Source organism: Stegostoma tigrinum, unplaced genomic scaffold, assembly GCF_030684315.1.
Source record: "Stegostoma tigrinum isolate sSteTig4 unplaced genomic scaffold, sSteTig4.hap1 scaffold_68, whole genome shotgun sequence".
Taxonomy (NCBI): domain Eukaryota; kingdom Metazoa; phylum Chordata; class Chondrichthyes; order Orectolobiformes; family Stegostomatidae; genus Stegostoma; species Stegostoma tigrinum.
Genome location: NW_026728622.1, coordinates 213,755 through 230,588, shown reverse-complemented (window position 1 = coordinate 230,588; position 16,834 = coordinate 213,755). Strand labels below are relative to the sequence as shown.

The window sequence follows — 16,834 nt, the reverse complement described above, 5'->3', positions numbered from 1 at the left end:
CTGTGCCCACGGGTCCTCGTCTCCCCTCCTAACGGAAACAACCTCCTAGCGTCCACCTCTTCTAAACCATACATTATCTTGGAAGTTTTTATTAGTTCTCCCCTCAACCTTCTAAACTGTAGTGAGTACAATCCCAGGATCCTTAGCCATTCATCATAGGTTAAGCCTACCATTCCAGGGATCATCCGTGTGAATTGGACAAGCACTTCATTCCATTGTGTCTGTAACCACTGAAGCCACACTAAGTTCACATTCGGCTCATGTTTTCGCAATAGGCCCGTTGCCTTGAATGTTATTTCATTTTAAGTGCTGTACCAACCCTTTTTCTTTAATGTGAAAAGATTATCCACCACCTCAACTAAAGTCCCAGACAATGAATTCCAAACACCCAGCACCTTCTGGGTGTCTTTTCTTTCCTGAAATTCCTTCTGAGCCTTTTAGCTTAAATGTATGTATCTCTTCCCCCTGGCCCCCCGACCTCCCACCCCATGAATGGTCGTTCTGCTTCCTTCGCCTAGACCCATCAGAATGCAGACCATTTTTTCAGGACCTTCTTCAACCTTCTCTCTTCGGAAGAAAACAAGCCAACCTTATCCAGATAAAACAGTGATGCTGCCTGGCCTGCAGTGTTCCTCCAGCTCCACGCTGTGTTATCTCAGACTCCAGCATTGACAGTTCTTGTTATCTCAAACTTATCCAGACTCTCCATCGAGTTAAAATGCTTCACCCCCTCAGAACATCCTGATGAATGTCCTCCACACATGCTCAAATGCAATCACCTCTTTTCGATAATGAAGAGACCATTAGAACATAGAACATTACAGCGCAGTACAGGCCGTTCGGCCCTCGATGTTGTGCCGACCCGTCATACCGATCTGAAGCCCATCTGACCTACACTATTCCATGTACGTCCATATGCTTATCCAATGACGACTTAAATGTACCGAAAGTTGGCGAATCTACTACCGTTGCAGGCAAAGCGTTCCATTCCCTGACTACTCTCTGAGTAAAGAAACCACCTCTGACATCTGTCCTATGTCTTTCACCCCTCAATTTAAAGCTATTCTTTCACCCTTCAATTTAAAGCGAGAGCAGAACTGCACTCAGTCCTTCAGCTGGGGCCTAACCAAACTCCTGCACAGCTCTTCAGCCATTTGCTTTCCTAACTGTCCCTTTAAGCTGCCATGCCATGTTCAGCAATCTGTGCACAAGCACCCCAAGATAACACCATTGCTCTGACCTTCCTGGTGTCCTGGCATCCATTGAAAGATTCCTTGCCATGTTAGTTCTTCCAAATTGCATTACCATACACTTATCAGTGTTAACACTCCATCTACCACTGACCTGCCCATTTGACCAATGTATAACTTTGGATTGAACTTGCTGTATTTTCCTGGACCCCACGAGCTTTTACCTTCTTTGCCAGGCTCCCATGTGAGACCCTGTCCAAGTCTTTGCTGAAATCTGTTTTCACTGCATCAATTCCCATCTACACACTCCGTCACCTCTTTGAAAGGATCATCTAGGTTTGTGAGGCATGACCTCCCTCTGACAAAGCTCTGCTGACCGTTGCTGATCAAACCCCGCTTCTTTCCAAGGAAATTAAGCCTGCCGTTCAGAATATTCTCCAATATTTTCCTATCTACTGATGTGATACTCTCCAGACTGTAATACTCTGCTTTATGTTTGTCATGCATTTTGATAAGCGGAACTATGTTACTTGTTCTCCAGGTAATTCTTCTGATTTTAAATTCACCGGATCACCTTACATGTTCCCAGTCTCTGTTAATTCTGCTCAGGAATTGTGTGCCGAAATGCTCCTTCTCACATGTAAAAGGTGATGTGAATTTCTTGTTTAACACCTGACAATTGCTGTCCAGTTCAAACCATACATTTGCCTCTTCATCCCTCATGAGACCTGGTTTTCCCTGGATTTTCTCTTTCGCTCTGAGACACTTGTAGAAGATTTTGAGATTCTCCCTGATCCTAATCCTGGTCACCAGCGTTCTGTTGCCCTCTATTTGTTCTCTTAATTGCTATGACAAGATCCCCCTGCACACCATACATCACCATCATGGTGGTTTCTCGCGGATGACAGTCTCCCACTCTCAGGCTGAATCTCCGGGTGGCTGTCCAGACCGATGCAGCTACCGTAGGCTCTGTTGCACTTGGGGCAGAAGGCGGTCTTGGGAAGGGGTGAGGGGGTTGTTGATGTAGCTACATGGCTTCCGCTGCTTCCAAATCAAGCCTCGAGGTGTTGATGCCTTCCCAGGTGCTCCTCAGGCGTCGGACCGTCTTCGGCCGGTGATTCTCGGTGTCTGCAGGAATGTTGCACTTCACCGTTGAGGCCTTGAGTTTATCACCGAGTGCTTCCTCTGCACATCTGGGTCTCGCCTGCTGTTTTGAAGCTGGGATTAGAACATGCGGGGAGTCTCGTGTCAGTCATACAGATGAAGTGTCCAGCCCATTGTGGCTGATCGAGGATGGTCAGTGCCTCAGTGCTGGGGATGTTGGCCTGGTTGACATTAGTGTGTCTACAGGGACTCTGTTGATTTATTCCCTTGATAACTGTTATACACCTCCCTTTTCCTTCTTATCTGATCCAAGAACAAAGAAAATTACAGCCCAGGAACAGGCCCTTCGACCCTCGAATCCTACGCCAATCGAGATCCTCTGTCTAAACCTGTCGTCTATTTTGTCAGGGTCTTTGCTCCCTGCCCATCCATGTACCTGTCCAGGTACATCTCAAAAGACCCTATCGTGTCTGCGTCTTCAAGCTCTGCTGGCAACGCATTCCAGGCACCCACCACCCTCTTCCTCAGGAACTTCCCTTGCATATCTCCTTGAAACTTTCCTCCTCTCGGTTTGAACTCATGACCCCTTGTAATTGAGTCAATAACTCTGGGGAAAAAAACTTCTTGCTATCCACCTTGTCTGTATCCCTCATGATTTTGTAGCCCTCAATCAGGTTCCCCCCTCAATCTCCGTCTTTCTCATGAAAATAATCCGAATCTACTCAACCTCTCTTCATAGCTAGCACCCTCCATACCAGGCAACATCCTGGTTAACCTCCTCTGCACCCTCTCCAAAGCATCCACATTCTTTTGGTAATGAGGTGGCCAGAACTGTACGGAGTACTCCAAGTGTGGCCGAACCAAAGTCTTATACAACTGCAAAATGACCTGCCAACACTTGTACTCGATACCCCGTCCGATGAAGGAAAGCACACCATATGCCTTCTTAACCACTCTGTTGACCTGCATTGCCAACTTCATGGAACAATGGACCTGAACACCCAGATCTCCCTGAACATAAATTTTCAGGGAGAGGGGGAAGGCAGATTGAAGATGGACAGAGGGGAAGATAGGTGCAGAGGAGACAGACGAGCAATAAGGAAGGAGAGGAGCAAATATGAAGGAAGGCTAGCTAGTCATATTAGAAATCACAGTGAAAGCTTCTTTCAATACATAAGAAACAAACATGAGGCAAAAGTAGACACTGGGCCGCTCCAAATTGATGCTGGAAGGCTAGTGATGGGAGATAAGGAAGTCGCTGAAGGACTTAATAAGTACTTTGTGTCAGTCTTCACAGTGGAAGACATGAGTAGTATGCCAACAATTAGGGAGAGTCAGGGGGCAAAGTTGAGTATGGTAGGCATTACAAAAGAGCAAGTGCTAGAAAAGCTAAAAAGTCTAAAAATTGCTAAATCTCCTGGCCCCGATGGGCTACATTGTAGAGTTCTGAGGAAGGTGGCTGAGGAAATAGCAGAGGCTTTGGATGTGATCTTTCAAAAGTCCCAGATGATTAGAAAATTGCTGTTGTAACCCCCTTGTTTAAGAAAGGATCAAGGCAAAAGATGGAAAATTACAGGCCAATTAACCTGACCTCGGTAGTTGATAAAATTCTTGAATCATTGTCAAGGATGAGATTTTGAAATTCCTGGAAGTGCAGGGTCAGATTAGGACAAGTCAGCATGGATTTAGTAAGGGGAGGTCGTGCCTGCCAAACCTGTTAGAATTCTTTGAAGAGGTAACAAGTATGTTAGACCGGGGAAACCCAGTAAATGTTGTCTATCTAGACTTCCAAAAGGCCTTTCATAAGTGTCTCACAGGAGGCTGCTGAGCAAGGTGAGGGCCCATGGTGTTTGAGATGAGCTTCTGGCTTGGATTGAGGATTGGCTGTCTGATAGAAGGCAGAGAGTTGGGATAAAAGGCTGTTTTTCGGAATGGCAACCAGTGACGATTGGTGTCGCAGGTTTCGGTGTCGGGGCCGCAGCTGTTCACCTTACGTATTGATGATCTGGATGAAGGGACTGGGGTCATTCTGGCGAAGTTTTCCGATGATACGAAGATAGGTGGACAGGCAGGTAGTACTGAGGAGGTGGAGGGGCGGCAGAAAGAGTTAGACAGTTTAGGAGAGTGGTCCAGGAAATGACTGATGAAATTCAATGTGAGTAAATGTGGGGTTTTGCACTTTGGTCAGAAGAATACAGGCATGGACTATTTTCTAAATGGTGAGAAAATTCGTAAAGCTCAAGTACAAAGGAATCTAGAAGTGTTGGTCCAGGATTCTCTAAAGGTTAACTTGCAGGTAGAGTCCGTAATTAAGAAAGTGAATGTAATGTTGTCCTTTATCGCAAGAGGGTTGGAATATAAAAGCAGCGATGTGCTTCTGAGGCTTTATAAAGCTCTAGTTAAGCTCCATTTAGAATACCGTGTCCAATTTTGAGCCCCACAGCTCAGAAAGGACATACTAGCCCTGGAGCGTGTCCAGCGGAGATTCACACGGAATATCCCTGAAGTGGTAGGTTTGACATACGATGAACGGCTAAGGATCCTGGGATTGTACTCATCAGAGTTTCGAAGGGTGAGGGGAGATCTAATAGAAACTTACAACATAATGTCTGCCTTGGAAGGGGTGGACGCTAGGAAGTTGTTTCCGTGAGGCCGGGAGACGAGGACCCATGGGCACAGCCTTAAAATTACAGGGGGTAAATTTCAAATGGAAATGAGATGACATTTGTAAAGCCAGAGAGTGGCGGGCTTGTGGAAATCATTGCCACGGAGTGCAGTCGGGGCCAGGACGTTGGATGCCTTCAAGGCAGAGATTGACAAATTCTTGATCTCACGAGGAATCAAGGGCAACGGGGAGAGTTCAGGGAAGTGGAGTTGAAATGCCCCTGAGCCATGATTTAAATGGTGGAGTGGACTTGATGGGCCGAATGGCCCTACTTCCACTCCGATGTCTTCTGGTCTTAAGTAAAAGGGGCGGACATGAAGCCAGTAGAGGTGAGTGTGGGTGTGGAGGTAGGGAGGGGATAGGTCAGTCTGGGGAGGCCGGACAGGTCAAGGGGGCGGGAAGAGGTTAGTCGGTAGGGAATGGGGGTTTGGCTTGAGCTGGGAGGAAGGGAATCGGTAAGAGGAAGAACAGATTAGGGGACGAGCTGGGCTGGTTTTGGGATGCAGTGGTGGAAGGGGAGATTTTGGAGCTTGTGAAATCCACGTTGATACCATTGGTCTGCAGAGCTCCCAAGGCTCAGTTAAGGAAGGACAATAAACACTGGTCAGTCAGTCATACATCCAGCAAAAAAAGTTTATTTTTTTCAAAAAATAGGATGCATCTGTTAATCAAGTGGCAAAGCATTATCGAATTTTGAGAAGATTTGTAGCTCAGGGTTGAGGTTCTGGATGTAAGATTGCTCACTGAGCTGGAAGGTTAGTTTGCAGACGTTTCGGCACCATTCCAGGTAAAATCATCAGTGAGCATCCGGAGTTAGGTCCCGCCTTCTCTTTAAGTGTTCCGGTTTCCTTGGGTTGGTGATGTCATTTCCGGTTCCTTTTCTCAGAGGATGGGAGATGGATTTGGCGCCGTCGTGTTCTCCCGAGTGTAGTCTGTGTGTGGCATGAACTGCCAGAGGAGTGACAGAGGCTTGTTATACTCACAGTATTTAGAAGTCACCTGCAGGGACACATGAATAGGAAGGGGCTGGAGGGATATGGGCTACAGGCTGGCAAACAGAACTAGTCAGTTACGGTGTCTGGTCGGCCTGGAGGAGTTGGACTGAAGAGTCTGTTTCCCTGCTGTACAACTCGACGACTCTGTCTCTCTCTCTCCCATTTTCTCCAAACCCACCCCCCGCCACACACACACAATCTCTGTCTCTCCATCTCTCTGTGTGTGCCTCACTCTATGTCTCTGTCTCTCTCTGTCGTCTTGTCTCTGCCACCTCGCTGTGCACTTCTGTCTCTCTCCTCTCTCCGCTTTCACTCTGTCTCTTTGGTCTCTGTGTGCGCCCCTCTCTATCTCTCGTCTTGTATCTGGCTCCGTCTGTGTGTGCTCCTGCCGTTCTCTCTCCCCTGTCTCCTTGTCTCTCCGTCTCTCCCTGTGAACCTCTCTCTGTCCCCTCTCCCCCGCCCCTCTGTCTCTCTCTTCCTCTCTATTCGAGCCTCTCCACCCGCTCAGCAGGGAGCGTTGTGAGTTTTTTGAACGAAGTTTAAAAATCTCTATTTAAACCCAACCCATCCGCAATCAGACTGCATTTCTAATCCCCTCTCTCTCTCACTCACACACACACACACACAGAGAGAGTCTGTCTCTTTCTCCCTCTCAGTCAATCCCCTTCCTCTCCTGTTCCGACTCACGCCTTTCCCCCCCCGCTCCCTCGGCGACGAGTCCGCTGTCTGGATCCCTTTTCCCGGGAGGGTTCTGAGGACCCAGCTGTTCGGCAACGGGGATCATCGCACCACGCTCCCGTACCCCTACAACCTCCTGTTCTCCAGCGGCCTCCAGCATGACCACCGGGCTGGGAGCAGGCATCCGGGCTGCTGGAGCGCTCGCTGCTCAGTGGCTCGGCCCTGTGCCGGGAGCGGGGATCCGAGGGGGGAGAAGGCCTCTTCGCCCGGCGCCTGGGCACAGCTGCCTGGCACTGAGCCCGCGCTCCCCGAGCACCCGGCCGCAGGTCCGCGACGCCTTCCGTAGCTGAGCAGCCGACAACTATCTCCTACTGCAAGGTAAGCTGGGGGTGGTGGTTTGGGGTGAAGGGAGGATTGGGGACATGAGCACGGTCCCTGTTTCACATCCTGCGCCGCTCCTATCCCAAAGCGAGGGGTTGGGAATGGATGTTTTGGGGGTGAGAATTCCCCTCCCCGGGTGAGGGGAAGGCTGGGGACATTGGGAGGGTGTCTATTATCCAGCCTTGCGCGGGTTTCCGTAGCCGACCAGCCTGCAGCTCTCGTACTACATGGTAAAGGGAAGGACGCGGATGGAATGGGGTCGGGGTTGGAGGATTGCCGTCCTGGAAGTGATTGGACATGGGGAGAGTCACTATTGTACAGCCCAGTGACTGAGTGGCCTACAGCTACTGCAAAAGTGTCGGATTAGGAGAGGGGTGTTGTAGGGAGGTTTGGGTTCACGGGCAGCGCTGCTTTCTGCAGCCGAACAGCCATCGCCACAAGATTGGATGGGAGGGGGTGTTTTAGGAGCGAAGGGATGCCACCTCCCCCTGCCGCTGTGGGAAGTAGGATCTTTATCGCACAGCCCTCCGTAGTCGAATAGCACCCCGGCGACAAGGTGAGAAGACAGGAGGGGCTCCCGGGGATGAGGGAAGGACACAACCACTGTCAGTATAAGGTTAGGGGGTGATCATACCCCTTCCTGGGGCTGAGGGGAGCTCCTGATGCCCTGTGCCAAGCGAACAGCCAAGATGGAGCCGCAGCTCTCCGACCTCAAGGGGACCCTGTCTCAGAGGCTGGAGCATTTCTAGCCGGAGCTCTGAGGGAAAGGGTCATCGCACCCAAAACGCTACCTCGGGACTTTTTCTTCACAGATGCTGAGCATTTCCAGCAACTTGTGTTTGCATTTCTACCCGGAGGTGGGTTTGTGGAGAGACACCATGGGACGGGAATGGGTGTGGGGTTTGATGGGGCAGTCACAGAGACTGTCGAGAGAGAGAGAGGCAACCCCTGCGTCAGGGTTTGGAAAATCTCCGGCATTTCTTCATTTCTCTCTCAGCTGAAGGCGCTGCGTGCTTTGGTTTCCTTTCCTCTTGTACTCTCTCCCCCTGTGAATAAAGCCAGAGTGAGTTTGTGGGCGGAGAGAGAGAGAGAAGGGACAGAAAGATGGAAATAAGGGAACATGACAAGGGAGTGAAATTAGAGCCAGCAGAGGTGAGAGAGGGGGAGAGAATCAGAGGGAGGGAGGAAGAGCAAGAAAACACAAACAAAGGAGAATGGGGGGTAACAAGGTGTTGATGTGGATGAACACAGCAGGACAAGCAGCATCAGAGGCTCAGGGAAGCTGATGTCAGAGATGATGGGAACTGCAGATGCTGGAGAATCCAAGATAATAAAATGTGAGGCTGGATGAACACAGCAGACCAAGCAGCATCTCAGGAGCACAAAAGCTGACGTTTCGGGCCTAGACCCTTCATCAGAGAGGGGGATGGGGTGAGGGTTCTGGAATAAATAGGGAGAGAGGGGGAGGCGGACCGAAGATGGAGAGAAAAGAAGATAGGTGGAGAGAGTATAGGTTGGGAGGTAGGGAGGGGATAGGTCAGTCCTGGGAAGACGGACAGGTCAAGGAGGTGGGATGAGGTTAGTAGGTCGATGGGGGTGCGGCTTGGGGTGGGAGGAAGGGATGGGTGAGAGGAAGAACAGGTTAGGGAGGCAGAGACAGGTTGGACTGGTTTTGGGATGCAGTGGGTGGAGGGGAAGAGCTGGGCTGGTTGTGTGGTGCAGTGGGGGGAGGGGAAGAACTGGGCTGGTTTAGGGATGCGGTGGGGGAAGGGGAGATTTTGAAACTGGTGAAGTCCACATTGATACCATTAGGCTGCAGGGTTCCCAGGCGGAATATGAGTTGCTGTTCCTGCAACCTTCGGGTGGCTGGTATCATTGTGGCAGTGCAGGAGGCCCATGATGGACATGTCATCTAAAGAATGGGAGGGGGAGTGGAAATGGTTTGCGACTGGGAGGTGCAGTTGTTTGTTGCGAACTGAGCGGAGGTGTTCTGCAAAGTGGTCCCCAAGCCTCCGCTTGGTTTCCCCAATGTAGAGGAAGCCACACCGGGTACAGTGGATGCAGTATACCACATTGACAGATGTGCAGGTGAACCTCTGCTTAATGTGGAATGTCATCTTGGGGCCTGGGATAGGGGTGAGGGAGGTGGTGTGGGGGCAAGTGTAGCATTTCCTGTGGTTGCAGGGGAAGGTGCCGGGTGTGGTGGGGTTGGAGGGCAGTGTGGAGCGAACAAGGGAGTCATGGAGAGAGTGGTCTCTCCGGAAGGCAGACAGGGGTGGGGATGGAAAAATGTCTTGGGTGGCGGGGTCGGATTGTAGATGGCGGAAGTGTCCGAGGATGATGCGTTGTATCCGGAGGTTGGTGGGGTGGTGTGTGAGAACGAGGGGTATCCTCTTTGGGCGGTTGTGGCGGGGGCGGGGTGTGAGGGATGTGTTGCGGGAAATACGGGAGACGCGGTCACGGGCGTTCTCGATCACTGTGGGGGGAAAGTTGCGCTCCTTGAAGAACTTGGACCTCTGGGATGTGCGGGAGTGGAATGTCTTATTGTGGGAGCAGATGCGGCGGAGGCGGAGGAATTGGGAATATGGGATGGAATTTTTGCAGGAGGGTGGGTGGGAGGAGGTGTATTCTAGGTAGCTGTGGGAGTCGGTGGGCTTGAAATGGACATCAGTTACAAGCTGGTTGCCTGAGATGGAGACTGAGAGGTCCAGGAAGGTGAGGGATGTGCTGGAGATGGCCCAGGTGAACTGAAGGTTGGGGTGGAAGGTGTTGGTGAAGTGGATGAACTGTTCGAGCTCCTCTGGGGAGCAAGAGGCGGCGCCGATACAGTCATCAGTGTACCGGAGGAAAAGGTGGGGTTTGGGTCCTGTGTAGGTGCGGAAGAGGGACTGTTCCACGTAACCTACAAAGAGGCAGGCATAGCTGGGGCCCATGCGGCTGCCCATGGCCACCCCCTTAGTCTGTCGGAAGTGGGAGGAGTCAAAAGAGAAGTTGTTGAGGGTGAGGACGAGTTCGGCTAGGCCGATGAGGGTGTCGGGGGAGGGGGACTGGTCGGGCCTGCGGGACAGGAAGAAGCGGAGGGCCTGGAGGCCATCTGCATGCAGAATGCAGGTGTATAGGGACTGGACGTCCATGGTGAAGATGAGGTGTTGGGGGCCAGGGAATTTGACATCCTGGAGGAGGTGGAGGGCGTGGGTGGTGTCACGGACGTAGGTAGGGAGTTCCTGGACCAAAGGGGAGAAAATGGAGTCCAGATAGGTGGAGATGAGTTCGGTGGGGCAGGAACAGGCTGAGACGATGGGTCGACCAGGGCAGGCAGGTTTGTGGATTTTGGGAAGGAGATAGAAACGGGCCATGCGGGGTTGGGGAACAGTGAGGTTGGAGGCTGTGGGTGGGAGGTCCCCAGAGGTGATGAGGTCATGAATGGTGTTGGAGATGATGGTTTGGTGCTCGGGTGTGGGGTCATGAGCGAGGGGGCAGTAGGAGGTGGTGTCAGAGCGTTGGCGTCCGGCCTCGTCGATGTAGAGGTCAGTGCGCCATACTACCACTACGCCACCGTTGTCTGCGGGTTTGATGGTGAGGTTGGGGTTGGAGCGGAGGGCTGCCCGTTCTTCAGGGGAGATGTTGGAGTGGGTGAGAGGGGTGAAGAGATTGAGGCGGTTAATGTCTCGACGGCAGTTGGAGATGAAGAGGTCGAGGGAGGTTAGGAGGCCTGGGGGTGGTGTCCAGGAGGAGGACTTGTGTTGGAAGAGGGTGAAGGGGTCAGTGGAGGGAGTTTTAGGCTCCCGGTTGAAGAAGTAGGCGTGGATGCGAAGATGGCGGAAAAACTGCTCTATGTCCAATCGTGACTGGTATTGGTTGATTTGTGGTTGTACGGGGACAAAGGTGAGCCCCCTACTGAGGACTGACCGTTCGTCCTCAGTCAGTGGGAGGTCTGGGGAGACGGCGAACATGTGGCAGGGCTCAGTGTGGCTGTCTCCTCTGGGGTTGCTGGCTGTGGAGGCTGTGGGCGGAGCGATGAGGTCGTCGGCCGTGGGCGGGGTTCCGTCGGCGGTTGGTGTATCGGGGGAGGCGGCAGCAGCTGCGGTGAGGGTGGTGTGTGAGGTGTTGTACCTGTGGAAGTGGAGGTGGTGAGTGCAGCAGCGGTTCTGGAAGTGGTGTCGCCAGCGGAGGCGGATGTGACGTCATCGGTGGGGTCTCCGGCCGTGTCTTCATGGTCAATGGCGGCGGGGCAGGTACAGACTCGGGATTTGGGAGGCGCAGGAATCCTCTTGTGGGTGGCAGTGGCCCGTGAGTTGGTTGTACTTACGATTTTTGGTGTCCAGTAAAGCTGAGTGGAACTGGGTGTTCAGTCTGTGGAACCTGCGGCGGATAAAAAACAGCAGGGGTCCTTTGCAGGTCTGGGAGAGGGAGGCTCTGAGCTGGGGCAGGCTGGATTGCAGTGTGTGGAGGTGCCGGCGCATGGCTGCGAGTGTCTGTTTCAGGAGTCGCAGGGAGAAACGCTTATCTAGGGTCTGAATATTCTGGGTGTCGAGGTGATGTCAGCCTGTCTGCTGTGTTCATTTCCCTTCCTCCTTACGCCCCCACCTCGTCCTGCTCCTTCCCCCCCCCCCCGTCCTGCTCCCTTCCCCCCCCCTCGTCCTGCTCCCTTTCCCCCCCCTCGTCCTGCTCCCTTTCCCCCCCCTCGTCCTGCTCCCTTCCCCCCCCTCGTCCTGCTCCCTTCCCCCCCCCCGTCCTGCTCCCTTCCCCCCCCCCGTCCTGCTCCCTTCCCCCCCCCCTCGTCCTGCTCCCTTCCCCCCCCCTCGTCCTGCTCCCTTCCCCCCCCCTCGTCCTGCGCCCTTCCCCCCCCCTCGTGCGGCGCCCTTCTCCCCCCCTCGTGCGGCGCCCTTCTCCCCCCCTCGTGCGGCGCCCTTCTCCCCCCCTGTATTGATCTCATCTTTGACTCAATACAAAAAACCAAAAAAATGAAACCCAATGAGATGAATTTTGGATCAGTAATTATACATGGCATAATTGGACAAAAAATGCACTGTTGTTAAAATAATTAGCAATTCAACCAGAAAGGCCACTGATGTGAATCATTTGAAATTACTTAATTGTATAGTTTTAGTATTTGACCACAAGATGGAGAATTCTGTTCAGGTGATGTTGTAGCTAGAAGATAGAAAGATGATAGAAATGTTTGGAGAGATATCGGCCAAGCACAGGCAGGTGGAACTAGTTGAGTTTGGGATTGTGATCAGCATAGACTGGTTGGACCAAAGGATCTTTTTTCATGCTGTATGACTCTATGAAACTCAAGCTTAATTGTTCGAAACTCACATTCAGACATATCTAACCTTTATCATAATCTTACAGAAAGATAGCGACTTTATCCCTCAGAATTTTCCCTCAGATGAGATCTCTTTACGCAGAGAGTTGTGAGAGCATGGAATGCGTTGCCAGCAGCAGTTGTGGAAGCAAGGTCATTGGGGTCATTTAAGAGACTGCTGGACATGCATATGGTCACAGAAATTTGAGGGTGCATCCATGAGGATCAATGGTCGGCACAACATTGTGGGCTGAAGGGCCTGTTCTGTGCTGTACTGTTCTATGTTCTATGTTCTAATTGCAGACTCTTTAATTTTACATCCTCAAAGACATTTAGCAGCGATAGCATGGATTATAGAGTGAGTTGAGTAGATTGGTTCATTATTAATTCTTAACTGAATTTGATTTATTTTACATTTTTAGACAACATCAGGTGAAGATGTGCGTGATTTTAGCAAGGTGCTGAAAAATAAGTTCAGATCAAAGAAATACTTTGCCAAACATCCTCGCTTGGGTTATTTACCAGTACAAACAGTTCTAGAAGGCGAGACCCTTGAGACGTAAGTTTATTGATGTGAGATTTACGAATGTATCAATGCCCATTTGGGAGTTGACAAATATTGCAGCATTATTCATTCTGCAGCTTTGCAGGAGAGTGAGGTTGTCCATTTGCGCATATGTCAGAAGTACACAATACAAAAACAAGGGGGGCTTAACTGATATCATTGGTCCTCTCGCCTTCAAAACAGTGTAGTTCCTCAGAGAGTACATTTGCTGAGGACTTGTTGGTACTGTCACTAACGTGCAACCTTCCTTGATATCTTTCTCTGTCCTCCAGTTCTGTCTTTAAAAACTACAATCAATTACTCTCTCCTGAAAAGAGCCTTTGGCTGAACATAGAACAAAGAACAGTACAGGCCCTTCGGCCCACGATGTTGTGCCGTCCTATTATCCCATTAAGATCAAACTACCCTGCATACCGTTCATTTTACTGTCCTTCATGTGCCTATCCAAGAGTCGCTTAAAAGCCTCCAAATGTATCTGACTCCATTACCACTGCCAGCAGCGCATTCCACACACCCGCCACTCTCTGTGTAAAGAACTTAGGTCTGACATCTCCCCTGTTCCTTCCTCCAGTCACCTTAAAATTTCTCCCCCTCGTGATAGTCATTTCTGCTCTGGGAAAAAATCTCTGACTATCCACTCCAGCTATGCCTCTCATCATCTTGTATACCTCTATCAAGTCACCTCTCATTCTTCTTTGCTCCAATGAAAAAAGTCCTCGCCCCCTCAACCCTTCCTCATAAGACCTGCCGTCCATTCTATGCAGCATCCTGCTAAATCTCCTCTGCACCCTCTCTAAAGCTTCCACATCCTCCCTGTAATGAAGCGACCAGAACTGAAGGCAATATTCCAAGCGCTGCTCCATCCCCATGAACGAATGCTGGATTCCAAATCTCTTTCCTCTTGATGCTTTAAATTCATTGCTGTCTTTCATGTAATTTCATACTTGAATTCACCGGATCAACTTGCCCCTGCATTTCTGAGACGCTCACAGGGACCGGCCCCCGCAGCCCTCTCCCACTCACGGCGATTTGCCTCCGCAGCCCTCTCCCGCTGGCGGCGACCGGCCCCCGCAGCCCTGTCCCGCTCACTGCGATTTGCCCCCTGCAGCCCTGTCCTGCTCACGGGGACGGGCCCCCTGCAGCCCTATCCCGCTCGGGGGACCGGCCCCCGCAGTACAGTCCTGATCACGGGGACCTGCCCCCGCAGCACTGGCCCGCTCACGGCGATTTGCCCCCGCAGTCCTGACCCGCTCACGGCGATTTGCCCCCGCAGTCCTGACCCGCCCCCGCAGCCCTTTCCCCCTCAGAGGGACGGCCCCCCGCGGCCCTGTCCCGCCCACGGGCCCCGGCCCCCCGCAGCCCTGTCCCGCCCACGGGCCCCGGCCCCCCGCAGCCCTGTCCCGCCCACGGGCCCCGGCCCCCCGCAGCCCTGTCGCGCCCACGGGCCCCGGCCCCCCGGTCGGCATGGAGGAGTTGGACTGAAGGGTCTGTTTCACTGCTGTACAACTCTACGACTCTGCCTCTTTCTCTCTCTCTCCCATTTTCTCCAAACCCACCCCCTGCCCCACACACACAATCTCTGTCTCTCCATCTCTCTGTGTGTGCCTCACTCTATGTCTCTGTATCTCTCTCTCTGTTGTCTTGTCTCTGCCACTTCGCTGTGCACTTCTCTGTCTCTTTGGTCTGTGTGTGTGTGCGCCCCTCTGTCTCTCCTCTTGTCTCTGCCTCCCTCTGTGTGTGCTTCTGCCGTTCTCTCTCCCCTGTCTCTCCGTCTCTCCCTGTGACCTCTCTCTGCCCCCTCTCCCCCGCCCCCCTATCTTTCCCTGTGTCTCTCTTCCTCTCTGTCCGAGCCTCTCCACTCGCTCAGCAGGCAGCGTTCTGGGTTTCGTTCGAACAAAGTTTAAAAATCTCTGTTTAAACCCAACCCATCCACAATCAGACTGCATTTCTAATCCCCTCTCTCTCTCACACACACTCTGTCTCTTTCTCCCTCGCAGTCAATCCCCTTCCTCTCCTGTTCCTACTCACGCCTTTTTCCCCCTCTCCCTCGGCGACGAGTCCGCTGTCTGGATCCCTTTTCCCGGGAGGGGCTGAGGACCCAGGGTTTCGGCAGTGGGGATCATCGCACCACGCTCCTGGACCCCTACAACCCCCTGTTCTCCAGCGGCCTCCAGCATGACCACCGGGCTAGGAGCAGGCATCCGGGCTGCTGGAGCGCTCGCTGCTCATTGGCTCGGCCCTGCGCCGCCTTTGCCAGGAGCGGGGATCTGAGGTGGGAGAAGGCCTCTTTGCCCGGCTCCTGGGCACAGCTACCTGCCTGAACAGCTGCCTGGCACCGAGCCTGCGCTCCCCGAGTACCTGGCCGCGTTACGCGACGCCTTCCGTGGCTGAGCAGCCGACAACAATCTCCGACTGCAAGGTCACAGCGGGGTTTGGGGTGAAGGGAGGACTGGGGACATGAGCACGATCCCTGTTTCACACCCTGCGCCGCTCCTATCACAAAGCGAGGGGTTGGGAATGTATGTTTTGGGGGTGAGAATACCCCTCCCCGGGTGAGGGGAAGGCTGGGGACATTGGGAGGGTGTCTATTATACAGCCCTGCGCGGGTTTCCGTAGCAGAACTGCCTACAGCTCTCCGACTACAAGGTAAAGGGAAGGAGTGGGATGGGATGGGGTAGGCGTTGGAGGATAGCCGTCCTGGAAGCGAGGGGACATGGGGAGAGTCACTATCGTACAGCCCTGTGACTGAGTGGCCTACAGCTACTGCAAAAGGGTCGTGGTGGGGGTTGGGTTCGGAGAGGGGTGTTGTCGGGAGGTTTGGGGTCACGGGCAGCGCTGCTTTCTGCAGCCGAACAGCCACTGCCACAAGATGAGATGGGAGGAGGTTGAGGAGAGAAGGGATGCCCCCTTCCCCCGCGGCTGTGGGAAGTGGGCTCTTTGTCGCACCGCCCTCCGTAGCCGAATAGCACTCCGACGACCAGGTGAGAAGGCAAGAGGGGCTCCCGGGGATGAGGGAAGAACACAACCACTGTCAGTATAAGGTTAGGGGGTGAACATATCCCTTCCTGGGGCTGAGGGGAGCTCTTGATGCCCTGCGCCAAGCGAACAGCCGAGATCGACCCGCAGCTCTCCGACTACAAGGGGACCCTGTCCCAGAGGCTGGAGCATTTCTAGCCGGAGCTCGGAGAGAAAGGGTCATCGCACCCAAAATGCTACCTCGGTACTTTTTCTTCACAGATGCTGAGCATTTCCAGTAACTTGTGTTTGCATTTCTACCCGGAGGTGGGTTTGTGGAGAGTCACCATGGGACGCGAATGGGTGTGGGGTTGGGTGAGGCAGTGACAGAGACTGTCGAGAGAGAGTGAGAGAGGCAACTCCTGTGTCACGGTTTGGAAAATCTCTGGCAGTTCTTAATTTCCCTCTCAGCCGAAGGCACTGTGTGCTTTGGTTTCCTTTCCTCTTGTACTCTCTCCCCCTGTTCATAAAGCCAGAGTGAGAGAGAGTGAATTTGTGGTGGGAGAGAGAAAAGGGACAGAAAGATGGAAATAAAGGAGCATGACAAGGGAGTGAAATTAGGGCCAGCAGAGGTGAGAGAGGGGGTGAGAATCAGAGGGAGGGAGGAAGAGCAAGAAAACACAAACAAAAGAGAATGGGAGGTAACGAGGTGTTCGTGAGCATGAACACAGCAGGACATGCAGCATCAGAGGCCAGGGAAGCTGATGTCAGGATGTCTGCTGTGTTCAACTCCTCCCCCCCCACTCCCCGCTCCTCCTCCTCCTTCCCCACCGTCCTCCTTCTCCTTCCCCTTCCCCACCGTCCTCCTTCTCCTTCCCCTTCCCCACCGTCGTCCTTCTCCTTCCCCTTCCCCACCGTCCTTCTTCTCCTTCTTCCCCCGTCGTCCTCCTCCTTCCCCCCCCGCCACCGTCGTCCTCCTCCTTCCCCCCC

General features: G+C 52.8%; 1 long non-coding RNA gene across 2 annotated transcripts in view; it reads left to right on the top strand.

Moving 5' to 3' along the window:
* The window catches only part of LOC132209153 (uncharacterized), a 1,475,533-nt gene that overhangs the window by 1,263,437 nt on the left and 195,262 nt on the right, over positions 1-16,834 (top strand). The window contains exons 1-2 of one of the 2 annotated variants that reach the window (XR_009445244.1): positions 11,174-11,248; positions 12,747-12,883. The exons of the other annotated variant lie outside the window; for it this stretch is intronic. This is a non-coding gene — a long non-coding RNA (uncharacterized LOC132209153). Of the gene's footprint in view, positions 1-11,173; positions 11,249-12,746; positions 12,884-16,834 lie in introns of those variants that run through there. 2 annotated transcript variants of the gene reach the window in all.